This window comes from Spermophilus citellus, assembly GCF_964194105.1.
Source record: "Spermophilus citellus genome assembly, chromosome: 2".
NCBI classification, from domain to species: domain Eukaryota; kingdom Metazoa; phylum Chordata; class Mammalia; order Rodentia; family Sciuridae; genus Spermophilus; species Spermophilus citellus.
Window position 1 is genome coordinate 138443021 of NC_138183.1, and position 18296 is coordinate 138461316.

Here is an 18296-nt window from a genome sequence, read left to right on the forward strand (position 1 = left end):
CTGATTTGATATCGAGCTCCTTGATCCATTTTGAGTTAACTTTTGTGCATGGCGAGAGAAAGGGATTCAGTTTCATTTTGTTGCATATGGATTTCCAGTTTTCTGAACATCATTTGTTGAAGATGCTATCCTTCCTCCATTGCAGCATTTGACAAAGTACAGCATCCCTTTATGTTCAAAACATTAGAAAAACTAGGGATAACAGGAACTTACCTTGACATTGTAAAAGCTATCTATGCTAAGCCTCAGGCTAGCATCATTCTGAATGGACAAAAGTTGAAGGCATTCCCTCTAAAATCTGGAACAAGACAGGGATGCCCTCTCTCACCACTTCTATTTAATTTAGTCCTTGAAATACTAGCCAGAGCAATTAGACAGACAAAAGAAATTAAAGGCATAAAAATAGGAAAAGAAGAACTTAAATTATCACTATTTGCGGATGACATGATTCTATACCTAAAAGACCCAAAAGGGTCTACAAAGAAACTACTAGAACTAATAAATGAATTCAGCAAAGTGGCAGGATATAAAATCAACACTCATAAATCAAAGGCATTTCTGTATATCAGCGACAAAACTTCTGAAACGGAAATGAGGAAAAACACTCCATTCACAATATCCTCAAAAAAAATAAATAAATAAAATACTTGGGAATCAACCTAACAAAAGAGGTGAAAGATTTATACAATGAAAACTACAGAACCCTAAAGAGAGAAGTAGAAGAAGATCTTAGAAGATGGAAAAATATACCCTGTTCATGGATAGGCAGAACTAACATTATCAAAATGGCGATATTACCAAAAGTTCTCTATAGGTTTAATGCAATGCCAATCAAAATCCCAATGGCATTTCTTGTAGAAATAGATAAAGCAATCATGAAATTCATATGGAAAAATAAAAGACCCAGAATAGCAAAAGCAATTCTAAGCAGGAAGTGTGAATCAGGCGGTATAGCGATACCAGATTTCAAACTATATTACAGAGCAATAGTGACAAAAACAGCATGGTACTGGTACCAAAACAGGCTGGTGGACCAATGGTATAGAATAGAGGACACAGAGACTAATCCACAAAGTTACAACTATCGAACATTTCTAGCTCAGCAACAGAGCACTTGCCTAGCATATGTGAGGCACTGGGTTCAATCCTTAGCACCACATAAAACAAATAAAATAAAGGTATTGTGTCCATCAACAACAACAACAACAAAAACACACACACACACACAAACAAAAAAAAAACCCCAAAACAAATTCAAACATTACATGGTACCCCGCTAACATGTACAACTTTTATATTTATGTGTATCAGTAAAAAAGATGAATAAAATCTGCACCACAATTCCCTCTTCTGGGAAGCTCCACCTGACAGAGACAGGGCTGCATCTTGCCTTGTTTTTGTGCCCTGGGACCCTGGAGGCCCTTATCCCCCCCGGAAGAGCCTGCTGAATGGACTCACAATTCTGTAACAAAGCAAAGCACAAAGGCAGCACGGAAACATCACTTCGTTGGATCTTAGTCTCCCAACATGTTTTCTTCACAGTTTTCCAACTTCTGAAACCATCACATAGTGTTGGCACAACAGGCCTTCCACACAAATGGAAAAGTGATTGGTACAATGGTGTTTCCAGAGCTCTGAGGGAAGCAGATCAAGACGGAAGAAGCAGGAAGGAGGAGGGAGGGGTTGTGGGGAGCTGGAACCAGACCACTGTAGAGGTAGCTGGGTTTCTGATTCTGCTGTCTGTGGGTGGGAAAACAATTGCTCCCCTTGTATAGGGCTGCCTCTCAAAGATCAGGGTGCCAGCCAGAGCCTCCCCATCTGAATGCACCATTCTGCTCTTCCCCACAGGTGGTAAGTCCTGCAGCGGGTTCAGTAGCAGCAGGACACCTAGAAGCTTCTCCCTAGTTCTGTGCTTCTCTCAGCTCTGCTCCTAATCCCTCTTCTCTGGGTCTCAGATTCTTCTCCTCAAAAGCAGAGGGTTGGATCCCTCAGTGGCTCTTGTTTTCTCCCCATGACATGGTGAGAAGTGCACTGGACATGTTGGCATAAACATTCACAGTTAGGAGATAGGTAACCCAGGTTTCACTTTACAAGGCTGAACTTACGACTGGCTCTATGTTCTCCTCCATTATATTGATTTATAAACTTTTATTGAAGTATAACACATATAGAGGGTACCTTTTATAATTGAACAGCTTGATATATTTTCACAAATTGAAAACACCCATGTAAACAGACCCAGATCAAAATACAGAACAATCCTAGGAAGCCCCTTCATGCTCCTTCTGCCACCCCAAACCCTCCCTTAAGGGTAGCTTCTACTAGGACTTCTCACAACATACTTTGTTTGGCCTGTTTTCGTTCTTTATCAAATGTAGTTATAAAGTATCTTTGTGCCTGGATTTTCATTCGAGTTTATGTTTCTGAGGGTCATCAGTATGGCTGTGTGTAATATCCCACCATGTGAATATGCTGCACTTTTAAATCCATTCAGCTGCTCATGGCCAAGTGCTCTGATGCACATATGTGTGCATATCTCACAGGTTTATATCACGGAGTGGAATGGCTTGTGTGCATATGTTCAGCTGTAGTTGATATGGCCAAACAGTTTTCCAAAGTCATTATACCATCTCACCCAGCAGTGTGTGAGGGTTCCAGTGGTTCAATGTCTTTGCCAACACTAGGTAAAGGCAATCTTATTCCTTGCAGCCTTTTGAATGGGTGCATAGAGGAATTTCACTGTAGTTTTAATTTGTGATTCCATGTAGAATAATGATTTTGTATGCTTTTGGCTATTTGGATATCCTCTTTTGTAAAGTATCTGAGTCTTTTGCTATTTTTTCTATTAGGATGTCTGTCTTTTAAATAAGAGTTTCTTCTTTTTTTTTCCTATATAGATTTTGGTTAAGAAATCTCTATTGAATACAATGCAAATATCTTTGCTCACTCTATGGGTTACTCTGTTTCACTTTATTTAATGATCATCTTGAACTACCAAATTAATTTCATGACCTGCAAATGGATCCTAACCCATAGTTTGAAAAACACTGCAATAGACAATTGAGCAGTTTTTCCTCAGTCTGGACACCCCTGAATGGGGTATCATTTCTAGCCAGTGGCATCAAAGTAACTTTTAGCTGGATACTTCTGTATCCACAGTCAGTAGCCATCTGGAGAACAAAGCCCATGTTAGCTATATTTAATTAAAAAAAAAATCCTGTTCTGTACCTTAAATGACAGCTGTTTCCAATTCTCTTGGATTTAAAATTTGCTAGCCTCACAGCACCAATTGAAAGAGGGGACTTAGAAGGATATCTGAGGTGTAGGGTCCCTCTGGAATGAGCCCTTTCAGAAAGGCCAGAGTTGTATTTGCCCACATGGATTCTCCATCTACCCAGGTACCCGGGTCCTCAGGGGCAGGATCTTGAGGAAGTACAATACTTTCAGGGGATCTTGGTAAAAAGATTTATCCAATAGATTAAGATGACATTTTCTAAACTCTGGCAAGAAGAAGGCTCTCCCATGTCCTGGGTACTTTCTTAGTGTGAAGGGTAGAATCAATATAGCATCCTCCTATTACTTTAAAGTAGCCCTTTTCACAGGCTGTAAACTTCAAGAAGGCAGGAACTATACCACTCTTGTCAAATAGGGTAACCAAGGTCACACAACTAAGCTAAGTGCACCCAGTTTATCATAGAGCCAGATTAACTGGTTTGATGGCCCATGTTTTCATTCCTGTGTAATACTGCTTACAGGCAACTAGGCACTGTGTAAAGAGTGATCATATTCAAACGAACATAGGTTTTCACATACAGACACACATGTATGCACATACACATGCTTAGACACACATGTGCACACACACAGTTGGGTGCCAGGACAAGCCCCCCCCCCATACACACACACTGACATTTTACTCAGAATTTTGTAGGTTGGAGTCTGCTGGTTCATTACACACTTAATTTCTGCATTTGGACCTCTCCTCTGATTTCCAAAGTATCGAAATAGTACATATGCACAAATAACACAAAACCCATTAAATTGTGGGGCATTTATATCCACAATCAATTGCTTATCTGATGCTCTCAACCAGTCTTCTGAACAGATATCAATATGCGATGATTGACAAGGTCTCCCAGGCTGGTGGTCCAGGAGCCTCATTCCAGGGACAACAGTCCTTGCTGTCCAGGTCTGGAGCTGTGGCACTGCTAACTTGTGGCAGAAATGCAGCTCTGCATACCCACTCAGAAAGTTTCCCCTTAACTATATATTTCCATAGCAACCAATTCCTCCTTGTCAGATTCTGAGAAGTAGAGCTTTAACCTCATGAACTTTCTGGAGTTGGGCTTACATTTGGATGAGAGTTTATGGGATGTGGACATTTCTCCCCTCTCCCTAATAAGCATGCCACATCTTATCTTTTCTCCTCTCATTAGAGCCTCTATCACCTCTTGTCCTCTCTTCTGGATAAAGGTAAAGAGTTCTATCACTGTAATAACAGGAGGGACTGCCATTTACTGAGCATTTCCTACCTACCGTGTACTATGTGCTATATAATATACTTACTCTAGTGCATCTCCATACGGATCCTTGGCACCATGTATTAACATCCTTATTTCATAAGTGAAGAAATAAATGCCCAGCAGTGAGAACTGACAGTGATAGCTACATAGTCAGCAAGTGATAGAGCTGGGATTGGACCCAGGTCCCACTGATCTCCAAATCCTGGCTCACTCCAGTGCCTGGGACACTGAGAAGCAGCAACTTCTTTCTGTGTCAACAAAACCATCCTCTGGAGGTGCAAGGCACCTTAGGGATCATCTCATCCTACCTTCCTGGTTTGAGTTCAGAATAACAAAGTGACTTTCCTGAGGGCACAGAGACTGTGGAGCTCGGGCTGGAACCCAGGCCTGCTTCTTGGGTTTACCTGCCTCAGATTCTCATGAGTCTACCTGGCAAGTGACAGTGGCTATGCTTGGGCTGTGTTCCAGGATGGCACCTCTGTTTTTAGGAAACATTGACTGGATTGGAGAGAAGGTGAGCAGAGCAAGAGCTGTTCTTGAAGTGCAGCTAGGAAGAATTACTAGAACAACAAGAACAAGAAAAGATCTCAAGGATGGACATGCTCTGGATGCACCACCATTTTTAGAACGATCTGAAAGAGAACAAATAGGCTTGGCAAGATGTGAGGAGGAGAAGATTTTTAATCCAGATAATGAAGAGCTCTCTAAAAGGCCTAAATGTGGGGAGACATCAACTTCACTATCAGTCCTGGGAGCTTTCCAAGCACAACCCAGGGCCCACAGGGATGTTGGTCAAGCTCTCCAGCATCCAGGAGGGAATGGTCCACACCTCTAAGACCCTTTTATCTCTAAGATTCCATGAGCCTTTGAAATGAATTAAAATAATTAGAGCAATAATTCTGTATTCTTTGCTCATTGTTCTTATTTTAAAAACCCTTTATTATAAAATAAATGGAGACAAAGTCTACCTATTAGTGCATATTTAAGAGGTAGAGGGGAAAAAAAGCACCCATAACATTAAGTTAAATCATGAATACTCTCTGAAGTGTAAAAAAAAAATCAACTCACTTTTCTTTAAATCTTCTTAAAAGGGTCTAAGAATAGTCCTTCAAATAATCCTTGAAGTATGCAATTTTAATTTGGACACATGGTAATTTCAGTCTACCTGTTGGAAGAGACAAGAGAGAAATCAGTCATTTTTTGATGAGGATGCTGATCTGACAAGCCGCAGAGAAGATTCAGGCAGCTTGGGGGGTGGGGCTGGGTGGGGGCGGGCAGGGGAGCTGCAGCTGAGCTTCCCTTAGGTGGATGGCTGGATTTTGAACTCAGAAGGAAGAGGCAAAGCAAGTAGGAACCAATACAGTGCCTGGCACAAAGCAAATGCTCACTTCAGAGGTAATGAGGGAAAGGATAGATGAACAGGTGTGAGATCTACCATCAACCTTTGAGGCAGGAGGTACCTGAAGGCTCATCTACTCAACTCCTAGGGAGAAATGGAGTTTCCAGGAACTGGGCATATCGTGAAAAATAGCAGAGAAGCTTGTACATGGTGTGGGAAGTGGGTGAGGCTTGGAGCCAGTCTTACCTATGCCCAAATCCTGCTCTCCTACTTATAACTGCACAACTTCAGACTGGCTTTATTTATCTTCACTGTTGTTCTAGAATTGGATACTTAGTCCATTTAGTAATTTTCAGCCTTTTAATTTTTCTAATATAAGAATTTAAGGCCAAACATTCCCCTCTAAGTGCTACCTTGGCTATAGTCCATAACTTTTTATATTTCTTTTATCATTCATTTATAAGTATTTGATAATTTCTAGTATCATTTCTTTTTGACCCATGAATTGGTTACTAGTGTTAGTGTTTTTGCAACCACCTTTCAATAGGGGGTTTTCTCAAAAATAAATTAATAAATACTGTGTTTTCCTGTTATTGATTTCTGACTTAACTACACTGTAGTGAGAGAATGTGGTTATGTAGGAATCTGATTCCTTGAACTTGACATATTTTATGACCTAGGATGTAGTTAATTTTTGTGAACCCTTCATGTGTGTTTAGAATGTGCTTTCTCTGGAGTAGTCTTGGGCTGGTTTCCTTAGTCTTCCCTGCCTGTCCTTTTCTTCATCTGTGAAAGGGGCTGGGAGCCGTACATGTTACCTCCCTCCTATCACTTAACCTTGCACTCACCAACACAGAGGCTGTGCAAAGCCTCCTTCATTTCTTACCAGATTTATTCCAAGATTATAAAATTCCTACTGTTTTAAAAATACGACCACAGGAAATAATTTCAGACATAACCTTGGTAGGTTTGATTCTTGAACGGGGCGGGGGTTAGGTGCTGGGTGGTGGTGGGTGCCAGAATGTCAGTCCTGAAGGGGAGGAGATGTTTATGTCTGTCAAACAGACCATGGGGTTACAAAGGCAGAGCAATTCTGTACTAACCGAGATCTAATATTCTTTATCCTAAATACAGCCCTTCCCATGACCTTGTCCCCTATCTCACCCCAAGTTCTTTTCCTCCTTCTTAGTTTTCCTGAAAGAGTTGTCTAGACCGCCACTTCCTCTACTCCCACGCTCATCACAAGTCCCTGTGGTGTGGCTTTCACCCCTAGAATGTTCTCTTCAGAATAATAACGATGTTGTCACTGCAAATTCCAGACACCGCTTCTTAACCTGCAGTGACTTCTCTGGGTCATTTGCCAGCAGGGACCCCTCTCCCCTCTGGAAACTTGCCTCAACTTCTATACCCCTAGTCTCTTGACTCTTGTCCTTTTTCTCCGAGGACTTTTTCTACCTCATCTTTATATTCTGTGGTTTGAACTGACATTTCCATAATTTAATTAGAGTTGCTTCAATAAAACAATAACCCTAAACTATCATTTATTAAGTGCATACTAAGTGCATGCCAATCCTATGTTAGACATAATTGTATTTTTCTTCATCTTCACAATAACTACCTGCGGTAGGCATTATTAATATATCTGTTTTACAGATGAGAAAATAAATAGAAGCTTAGAAGAGTTATATAATTTGCCCAGGATCACTCGGCTACCCTGTGGCAGAGCTGGGATCCGAACTACAATGCATTTAATTCAGAGCATGGGCTCTCAGCCATTGCGTTTCCTCATGCTTCCCTCCCAGATCCTGGCTTCTGTGACTCACCATCCTCCCCCAGCACCAGGCACTTCCTGCTTCCATCTTGCTTCCCTCTGAGCAGAAGGCCTCTGTCCACACTGTGTGCAGAAAAACTCTACTCATTGTTTAAGGCTCAATTCTGATGTCCCTCTTCCCATAAAGCTCTTCATAAGCCCAGTGAGTGCTTCCTGGCCATGGAAGCTCTCCAAATAACAAAATATCCATTCATCCCTCCAACCATGCACCCACCTACCCACCCAAGAATCTCATAAATAGAGCAGAAGTATGTTTATCCAGAAGTCTAAATACTAAAACCATCCAAACAAAGCAATTGTTCCAAAGGATTTCTTTATGGTTAGTCTTTAAAAAAATATATCATACTACTGTTAAACTTGAAGAAAGTTTGTTAGAAGTCATGGTGCTTGGGGACAGGCTGTGCTGTGCTTGGCATCTGTGAATGTCTGATTGGTCAAGGACAGCTGTCCGTGTGATCTGTCCAGGAGAGTCTCCAAGGTTACTAGCCTAGGTCCCTTACCCAATCTCCACTTTCAAAAATCCTATTTACACATCAAGCTTAATGTAAATGCCTCCACATCCTTAAAATATTCCGATTTTCCTCCTCTATCAGACAGAAATGAACCTGGATCTGCATTCCAAAGTATCTGGTATCTCGGCTATCATGAATCATTTTATCATCTGTGGCTAGTACTGCATTTTAGAAGCACTTCAATATATTAGTCACAGGTTTTACCTCCCGATGGTCTCTTTGGGCCTAGAAGTTGTGTCCAATTCACCTTAGATATCTTTAGAGACAAGGCTAGTGCTAGACATATAGATGTCAATGAGCACCTGTTGAAACGAGATGACATTGGCTTTGAATGGGAGAGGGGGGGTCCAAAAAGATCACTCAAACAAAAGCACCAGACAGTGTGTTAGGCAAAACATTTTAAAAGGGTGATAAGTAAATATGGAATCCTTCCATTTTCTTTCCACCCTCCAAAAAGATGAGGATCAGAAGATGGGGACCATGTTTTCTGAGGTTTCTAAAGGCCTCTGTTCTACGGCTCACAGACATGGTATGGTGGCCTCTGGCACTCTCCAGGGTGAGCTAGGTGTTTGGACCCATTCTAGTTTCCATAGTCCAGACATGAGAGTTGGAGCTTTGAAGATAGACTAGTCCCTCAACTGCCTCCTTCTATAGAAGTGGACCAGAGGTCTAAGAGCTCCCCGTCTCAGGGCAAGAAGGGCTTTGCAGATGCATTTTTCTGTCCCCTCCTAGGACTTGCAAATGAAGCCTCTAGGAAATCTAGTGCTTTCTGAATCACTAAAAATAATCTCCCAGAAGCTTCATCTAGATATATCACTGCTGCAATTTACAGCGTCTAGAACTTCACATGGTATAATTAGCAAATGGATTACAATAATTTATTTTTGGTTTAAAAGCTCAAATGAACACGACCTTCCAGTGGAATGGGAAAATAAGAGGCTGGGAGATGACCACATTCTTCTGCCCCTTCCAGGGCCACAATTTTAATGCTGGCTAGTGTGTTTCTACTGATGTCCAGTGGACAGGCCACAGTAAAGGGACTACAACTCTGAGCTCTGGGCTCCCTGGCAAATATGACTACTGGAAGATAGCCTGCAATAGGGTCCATATCCACACTTCAGTGACCAGAACAATGTCCAAAATCACCCTGTGGATGCTCAGGGAAGCCCAAAGGTATTCACCATTGGTGAAAAAAAGAGCCACCCACTGATAGGCAAAACATACAAGGCAAAACATGCCATAGATGAATTCTGTGGAAGATTCTGTTCCCTATGAATACTGGTCCCATCTTCAGGATGGCTTTCTACCACTTGCTTCACCACGGGGAAAAGTTTGTTGTGATGTCTCTGAGCAGCAACAGTAAAGGATGTTGCTAAAAGAGACACTGTTATGTAGCTAAGAGGGGACCAGACAGGAGTCAGAGAGGACCCATGTTTGGGTTTTGGCTAGTTATGTGTGCTATGTGTAACAATCTCGCTAAGTCCCTTTTAAAAAATGTTCACAATGAGTAACTACCTTAAAAATTTGTTATGAGGATTAGATGAGAAAAATATATGAAAAGTGTTTCGAGCTTTGGAGATTCTCGTTGAGCGAATACATTTCCGCAGGAGTTCTTTCTGCTGAGGACTTTATCTGACCTATAGAATACTGCGGTGGGGGCCAGAGGCAGAATGGCTGAACATACAGGAAGTGTCCCCATTTTCCTGCAACTGCTGGGAGAGGCAGACCTCTCAGAAGAGTAATCTGGGGCTAGTAAAAAGGATTTAGACTTTTGTAAAGAGCGTGGTCTTGCCTCCCCTCTGACAAACCCCTCCTGAAACCAGTCAATCATCCACCTAACACCCACTGACATGGAGCTTGAATGAACATGGCCTGGGAGGGTGTGAGGCCAAGGTGATGCTTCCTCCAGCTGGAGAAAGGGCATGGGCATTGTGTGAGCCTCTGCTGGTGCCAGGCACAGGGTTGGGCCTTTCCCATGCCATGTAAAGTTACCCCTGCCGTTTTGTGCCATGGCATACCCTGGGTAAGGGTCTATGAAGTCTGTCTCACCAGCCCCTCAGAAGGAAGACCCGGGCCCTCATCTTCACTCTTCCAGTTCTAGTGATCTTAGGTAAGTCACTCATTCTGGTCTGTTAGCAGTCGGGTCTGTTAGGCCAGGATGAGGATCCCAGGCCTGCCTGCCTCACCAGGTAGCTTTTAAAATCGGAAAAATGGAGGCTGTGCCAAATACTGAAGGACTATGTTCCCCACTGTTCAAGCCCCTCAACAGTCTTCCATTGATCTTAAATAAACATTATATTCCTACTTTGTCCCCTCCCTACCTCACTGACCTTACCTCCCTGTCTAAGCACCAGCCACACCAGTCCTCTTTCATGACATTCTGCTCAGGGAGCAAAGGCTGTCCTCTCTTGGGGAGGACCCCCTCCCCCTCCAGCTCTCAACTTGGAGTCACTTCCTGGGAACGCTTCCTGGGCACTCCATACCAGGCCAGTTTCCTCCACTCTCCATTCTTCAGAGCCCTGTGATTTCATCCTTATGCAAATGTTCAATGTCCCCCTCCCTGGCTTGAATGTAAGCCCTTTGGGCAGGCCCACTTTTGTCCTCCGGGAGCCAAGGACAGTGAACACTCATCAGTTTCTCTTTTGGTCACTGTTCTAGACCAGTGCACAGCACATAGTAGGGCTTCAGTCAATTCGTGTTGAATAAGTACATTTCAGTTCAGGCCAAATCCCTCCTGCTTCCTGAGGTGGGTCTAGTGTGTCCCTCCTCAAGCTCTCCCTGTCCTTTCCCTGCTTCTGGGCCCTTCCATGTGCTATTTGCTACTGTGGCTCGGCTATCACCTAAGCAAGTAGCTTGGCTCCCAAAAGAGACCAGAGCAGTTCAGAGGAAGGCCAAGAGGAAACCAGAGTGGGTGGAGGAAAGGAAAGAGCTTGAGTCTGTGGCAGAGGGGACACATGGGGGCTTCTCATGGGGCCTGCTGGAGGCCGACTTGGGGATTCTGCTTCACTACCTCTTTTCTGGGGCAAAGCTTCCAGCCTGAGTCCTGGCTTCTTGGGCTAAAAAAAATGCCATTCTCTCTCTCTCTCTCTCTCTCTCTCTCTCTCTCTCTCTTTGGCGTGAAACAAATGGTTAGCCATTAAGATGTAAAATGCAGCTGTCACAGTCCATAGAACAACAGACAGGTTAATATGGGTTCTTAAGAATGCTATTTCCTCATATTAACCCCAGAGCAACGCAACCTATCAAGATAGACTGTGGAGTGCTCTGGAAACTGGCTGTTTTTCTCCTTTAATAATATTTGATGTTTAAATAATATTTGATGGTTGTTTCTGAGTCTGATAGTCTGCCTTTTCTGCCCCTCCCTCCCTCCTTCCTTTCCCTCCTCTTGTCCCTTCCCTACTTCCTTCCTCTTTCTCCCTCCTCTCCTTCCTTGTTCCTACTCCAAGAATTTCTTGGCCTTCCTTTCCTCCCTGAAATCTGGGACTTAAACATGTAGATGTGGATCTGGGTCATTTCTAGGGTTCCCTGACCACCCCCCACTGCCGGTCTCCTTTTCATTCACCTATTCCCCACTCATCCAATCTATGTGTCACCTACCACAGAACTAATTAAACTTAAAACATGTCTAAACTTTAAGCCTCTTTCTTACGTTCTTCCCTGCATGATTCACATGGTGGGGTGTGAGCAGCTATGACCAGCCTTCCCAGCCAAAACCAAGGGCTAGTGTGATCACTGTCCTGTGCAGGCTCCACAGGGAATGGCCTGGGGCCTGGCTCCACCCAACTGGCAGCCTAGGGAGGTGACCTGGGAGGCTCTCCTTCTCCCCAGCATTCACAGAGCAGTCCTGTGTATTAGAATTGTACTTGCTGGGCGCTTGTCAGCAGGGACAATGTGGCACTTGGCTCCCCTCTGGCTGCTGTTTCTATTGTGTGTGGTGCATACCCCATCGAGGAGTCATAGGGGGGGATAGCTGAAGGGAAGATCCTGGCATGACCAGAAACGACATGCAGCTCTTTGTCTCCTTGGCCCTTGTCTCCCCAAGTAGTCCTTCTTATCCTTGAAGACTCAGTTGAAGGTCACTTCCTCCTGCAAGCCTTTTTACCCTCTGACTGACTCAGGGCCCGTCTTGTGAGCCTCCACAGACCCTGTGCCTCCCTTCTGGCTCAGCTCTCATCTTTGTGCAATGGCCCATGTGAGCAGCACATGCAGGGTGTGCCTGCCTGCGAGGGGCGCTGGGCACAGACCGGGAAGAGTCAATGCATGAATTAATCTATGCATCGACTCTCCGCCTTGCTCCAGAAAGAATTTAAGGAAGCACAAAGATCAAATATGCCCCCAAGGAGCTTAGAGTCTGGTGGCATGCCAGACACATAAGCATTTTTTTTTTTTTTTTTTTTTTTAGTATATAAGGCCTGAGATAATGTGATCTGGTTTGAGGGTTTGGGTGGGAGGGAGAACCTTCTCTCTGGTCTCCCCCAGGAATGATGTGGGGGGATGCTCAGCAGATGCTTATGGAATAAACAAGACAGGTTGGCAGGGAGGACCTGAGCAGGCCATACAGAGTGAGGATTTCAGTGAGGGAAACTGAAGGCAGAGAGGGGACAGGAAGAGCTGCCAGCAGGCGGCAGTGGGAGAAGCAGACCCAGGACTCCACAGTGTTATGGGAATTCTAAATCCGTTCACTGACTCACGTGAGGTAGGCTGCCATTCCTCTCTCAGCCTCAGTTGCCTCACTTGTGAAAGCAGAAGGTTGAGCTGGGTGCAGAGGCACATACCTGTCATCTCCGTGGCTTGGGAGGCTGAGGCACAAGAATAATGAGTTCTAAGCCAGTCTTAGCAATTAGCAAAGACCCTAAGCAACTTAGAGAGACCCTGACTCAAAATAAAAATATAAAGGGCTGGGGATGTGGCTCAGTGATTAGGAGCCCCTGGGTTTAATCCCTGGTAACAAAAACAAACAAACAAACAACAACAAAAAACAGAGGGTTGGAGTAGATGGTCACTGAGGGCTGTCCCAGCACAGGGATCCACATGATCACATCACATGCATGTGATAAAGCCATAGCTGGCTTATTCTGATACAAATTCAAAAGGCTCCTCTCAGACAGAAGCTCTTCACCCACTGATTGAAGACACATGTGTGGCAAGCTGGGCCAGGCCTGAGGTGGCCACCAGTCCCCATAGAGCCAACTTTTTCCTTGACCTGCTCCCCTGACTCTAAATACTGGCTGCCCCCAGAAACCAGCCCAAGGACTCCTTCCCACCTTCCCTGACTTCTCGCTTGCTTTCTGTCTTCTATACCTCCATTCAACAAATGCTTTCAGTGTTCCCACGATGGGTGTGGTATCGTGGTAAAGATGCCCCAGGATTTGCCTCCAGGTACTCGGCGTTTCTTCAGTGTGCGTTGTCCATCTCTCCCTGATTCTGCTCAGGCTGTGCCTGCCCAAACACCCTCTCTAGAATAGAAGTTTGCAAACTTCTATTCCCAAGATCTTGCCCACAAATCCACAGCCGCCTTTCCTGCAATCTCCCCCCTGACCTTCCTCTACTGGGGCCCCAGGGTTCCTTGCTTCCTACTGCAATCCTACTATGCTGTTGTAGTGGGTTTTGTCTCTTGGCTCTACTACTGTGAATTCCAGGAGGTCTGGGGCAGAATATTTTCTTCATGGCACCCCAGTGGGCAACCCAGAAAGTACTCAGGGGACTGTGGCTGAATCAGATTGCCATCAAATCTTCCTGACCTGCACATTCTAGCTAGACCGGGCTCCAGGGGACAGACACAGTGCCCATCCCACCACTCGTTCTACCAGCAAAGCCTATGCTATCCTGTCCGGCAGCTTCCCTCTGCTGTCAGAGTTGGTTCCTCACTCACATGGGCCCCAGGGACCCTGGGCGCCGCAGCCCAGCCTGGGATGTTTTCCTCTGCATCTTTGTCAAATCCCTACTTAGAATTTTCTGGAGACTTTCTGGAGAATGTGCACAATCCAAAGTAAGAATCTCTACCTTTGTAACATTTGTACAAATAAAATAGACCTCTAGAACCTTCAGCCTTCTGACTGTACTAGATGACTGTGGTCAGGTTCTTTAAGGAAGAGAGAATGGTTCCCCCTGCAAGGTTGTCCTCACACCAGCTGCAGACCTGGGCAAGGTCCTGCCTTGCTTTGCACGAGAGAACGAGGGTTTGACCTTGGCTCTCTCATGCCAGCTGCAAGACCTCAGCAATTTACTTATTCTCTCCAAGGAACTCTGGGTCCCCATGTCTTAAACCAGGGTTGAGATCAGCACCCTCCTGTTGTTGCAATCAAGATTAAATTCCAAGGACCCAAGATTCTTGACACATTGACTGTGCCAGTGTCTTTTCAGCAAGCTGGAACTGGGAAGGTGATTGGAATGAAGTCATTCCTCATTGTAGTTTGCACTTCTGAAATTGATTTCACACATATTGTCTCAGTTGAGCCTCAAACAACTTGTGATATGTACAAATTATTATTCTTTTTTTTTTTTTTTTTTTTTTTGGTAGCAGGAATTGAACCCAGGGGTGCTTAACTGATTAACCACAGAGCCACATCTCCGGCCCTTTTTATTTTGAGACAGCATCTTGCTAAGTTAGGGCCTCACTAAATTACTGAGGCTGGCTTTGAACCTGCAATCCTCCTGCCTCAGCCTCCCAAGGCTCTTTGATTATAGGTGTGTGCCACTACACTTGGCTATTATCCTTTTATTAAAGAGAAGGTAATCAAGGCTCAGAGATGTTGAGTGATTTGCCTAAGATCACATAGCCAGGAGACAGCTGGTTGTGCTGGACTCCTCAACTCTGACTTTAAATCTGGAGTCTTTGATGACCCCAGGCTACCAAGGAAGCCACTTACGTGGGTCCCCAATTGAGAGAGAAGAGCTCCTTCTCTGGCATTCACATCTATAGGTCCCAAAATAATTCCACTATAGTAGGGATGGTTAGACTGGCTGCCACACAGCTGCCGCTCTATGAGGCAGATATCCACCTTCCTTACACAAGTGTGAGGGCACGGATGTGTGTTTCTGTGGGCTCAGGGAACCAGGAGTCCCCACACTGGTCTCCTGCTGTGGAGACCTTGGAAACTATGGTTTAAAGGCTGTAGAGCTACAAGGTAGAAGGGCTGCTCACTTTGTGTCAACCCTACTGAGTTTGGAGGCTCTTTGTTATAGACTATATCTTTTTCTAGTCTATCCTGCCCACAGTTTCCAGGTTCAAACTGTTGAGAGAACACCAGACAAACACCATAAGGAATAAAAGTTTAGGCACAGTTTCTTATTTCTTCTTATCCTATGCACTAGGTATGAACTTCTGTAATTTGAAGTTAGGGAAACTGAAATTTAAAAAGAGTAAACAACTTCCCTAAAATAACTGTTTTCAAATGTCTTATTTCCTTACTTTTCGGCACTGCTTTTGTCCCTGGTTTCCCCATCTGTGAAGTGGGGGAGTGGGCTGGATCTGATGCTCTAGCACTTCTTCCAGCTCTGATAAGCCATAGCTGGCTCTCTAAGCTCGGCTTGTTCTTGGGCCTCCTAGCCCCTGGGGGACCCTGCTGGGGGCCCAAGCTAGAGCGTCAGTCCTACCCCACTGTTCCAGCTTAGCTGCCATGAAAAAAGAGTAATTCTACTGCTGGATCGCTCAGTCACACACTCACTCGTTCACACACTCAGTCACTCACTACTCACTCACTACTCAGATACTCACTCGCTCATACAATAACTCACTCACATGCTCACACACTCACACACTCACTCACACATGCACTCACACATGCACTCACTACTCAAACACTACTCACTGGCTCGCATACACACTCACTACTCAGACACTCACTACTCAGACACTCATAAACTCACTCAACTTTCACTCACACACTCAATCACACACACTCACACACTCACATGCTTGCTCACACACTTGCTTACTCACACACACACTCGCTCACTCACACACTTGCTCACACACTCACACTCACACACTCTCTAACCCGCTCACTCACACATTCACACACGCACTCACTCTCTCACTCACACACTTGCTCACTCACACACTCACACACTCACTGTATTCTCCATCTCTCCATCATGCACTCATTCATTTACAGTGATTCACTAGTTCATTCATATTCACTTAACCAAAATTTCTCTCACTTGTTTACTCAAGGACACACACTTCTTCCTTCATCCACATACTAGACTCTTCGTTTATTTACTCACTCATTCACTTAGTGGCTCTTTTTTTCTTCACTTATTTCTTTCTTCATTTACTCATTCCTTCAGGCTTTGAGTCATTCTTGCCTTCCTTCCTCTCTTCTCCACACACTCTCTCATTCTTTCCCCGTTGCCATCTACATTTCTTCCTCCCTACTCCCCAGAGCAGCACCCTACCAGGAAGCAGAGCCGCCCTCATGGCTGGCTCCATTAGCCTGCACACCCAGAACTCTCTTCCGTTGGAGCACCCAGCTGGCTGCAGGGGCCTGTCTCCTGGTGTGCAGGGGAGATGCTTTCCGCTCAGGAACAGATGTTTTTGTGATTGCTGTTTTGACTTTCACCCCTAATGCCAGAACATTCTTTCCACACACTCCTCTAGCACACAGGAAAGTGGCCGCGCAGCAGGGGAAGACATGCAGTGCCTGGGGGCTCAGGTCCCAGGATGCAGGGCACTTGGAGGCTCCTGTCAGCAGGGCTTGGTGACCTGGGGTTCAGGGCCAAGCTGGAGATTGGGGAAGCACGGGGAGCAGCAATCCCCTATGTGTAATCCAGGTTAAGCAGTCTGGAGGGAAGTGGCTTGGCTCAGGGTTGTGGAGGCATGGATCCCCAGCCTGGACTTGGATGCCTGTAGTGGCAGGTGACAGAGTCAGAGGAAAACATAGGGTTTTGTGGCCAGTGAGAATGTGGTTAGTAATGTCATGGCAAAAGCTTGAAATAATCACTTACTGACCTCTTTTGTGTGCCAGGTGCTTCTCATACTTCATGCTAGTTGTCCCTCAGCTTTAGTCTCCTTGGTTTTCATTTGGAAATTGAATCCCCAGGGGTTTAGCTGGTCACATGACCTCTCAGCCAAAGTCTAGATTTCTGGGATTCCCTGCAGTGGGCTGTGTCCACCTAGGTTCTGGCCACTGGGTGTGAGTGGAAGTCGAAGCCGGATGTCCCGCGCTTCCTCTTTTCCCACCTGCCCTTTAGTATGGCCCTCTGTAGCCACCCACCGTTGCATAGGCATATTCTAGAGCCTGGTTGAACAAGACAGAAGCAGCCCTGGTCCCTGAAGAACCTCGGGAAGCAGCACTTCTCTGTTCCCCAGCTGGGATTCTATGTGTCATGCTTTGGCCATGGCTGCTCTGACCATCACCAAAGCAGCCATACCTGCTAACAAAGGAGAATGTTCCTTGGCCCGCATCCTGTTTCCTGGTGGAGTTGCTTTTGTTAGAAGCATACACTCACACTCACCTTCTCTCACTCGCTTACTTGTTTCTCTTTTTCATGGTCTTTTTTTCATGAATAGTGTCCCCTCAAAACTTATGTCCCCTGGGGACCTCAGCTTGTGACCTTATTTGGACATATGTCACTAAGATGTAAAGTAAGGATTGCGATGAGGTCATTCTGGATTAGGAGACAGAATAAGAGACACAGCAGAGGTGCATGTGAAGATGGAGGCAGAGATGGAAGTGATGCATCGGCAAGCCAAGGAGCACCAGGGAGTTGGCACCAGGGAAGTGGAGCTGTCTCTCAGAGCCCCCGAGGAGCCACCTGGCTATATCTGCACTGTGGACTGTGGACTCTAAACCGTGGGAACATTTCCATCACCACGTTTGTGGTAGTGTGTTGTGTCAGCACTAAGAAAACAACACAGGCTCTGAGAAGAGTGACAACTATTGTACTGATGGGTGTGGGAGAAGGAACAGGACCTGGCTCACCCCCAGATTGCAAACAGCAAGCACCCCTCTGCTCTCCCCAGGGTGATGGCCACGTTCGTCTAATTCAAGGTGAATTGTAAGGAAGCCCCTCTGGCTGCACATATAGAGCCCCATCAAAGGTTCTCTTGTAATTGGCAGTCAAGATCATGGCCTCTGGAGCCTGAC

At 45.1% G+C, this 18296-nt stretch overlaps 1 long non-coding RNA gene across 1 annotated transcript in view; it reads right to left on the bottom strand.

Moving 5' to 3' along the window:
* LOC308640894 overlaps nucleotides 1-18296 on the bottom strand; it is a 132380-nt gene that overhangs the window by 54929 nt on the left and 59155 nt on the right. The window contains exon 2 of the long non-coding RNA XR_014020377.1: nucleotides 5592-5688. This is a non-coding gene — a long non-coding RNA (uncharacterized lncRNA). The remainder of the gene's footprint in view (nucleotides 1-5591; nucleotides 5689-18296) is intronic.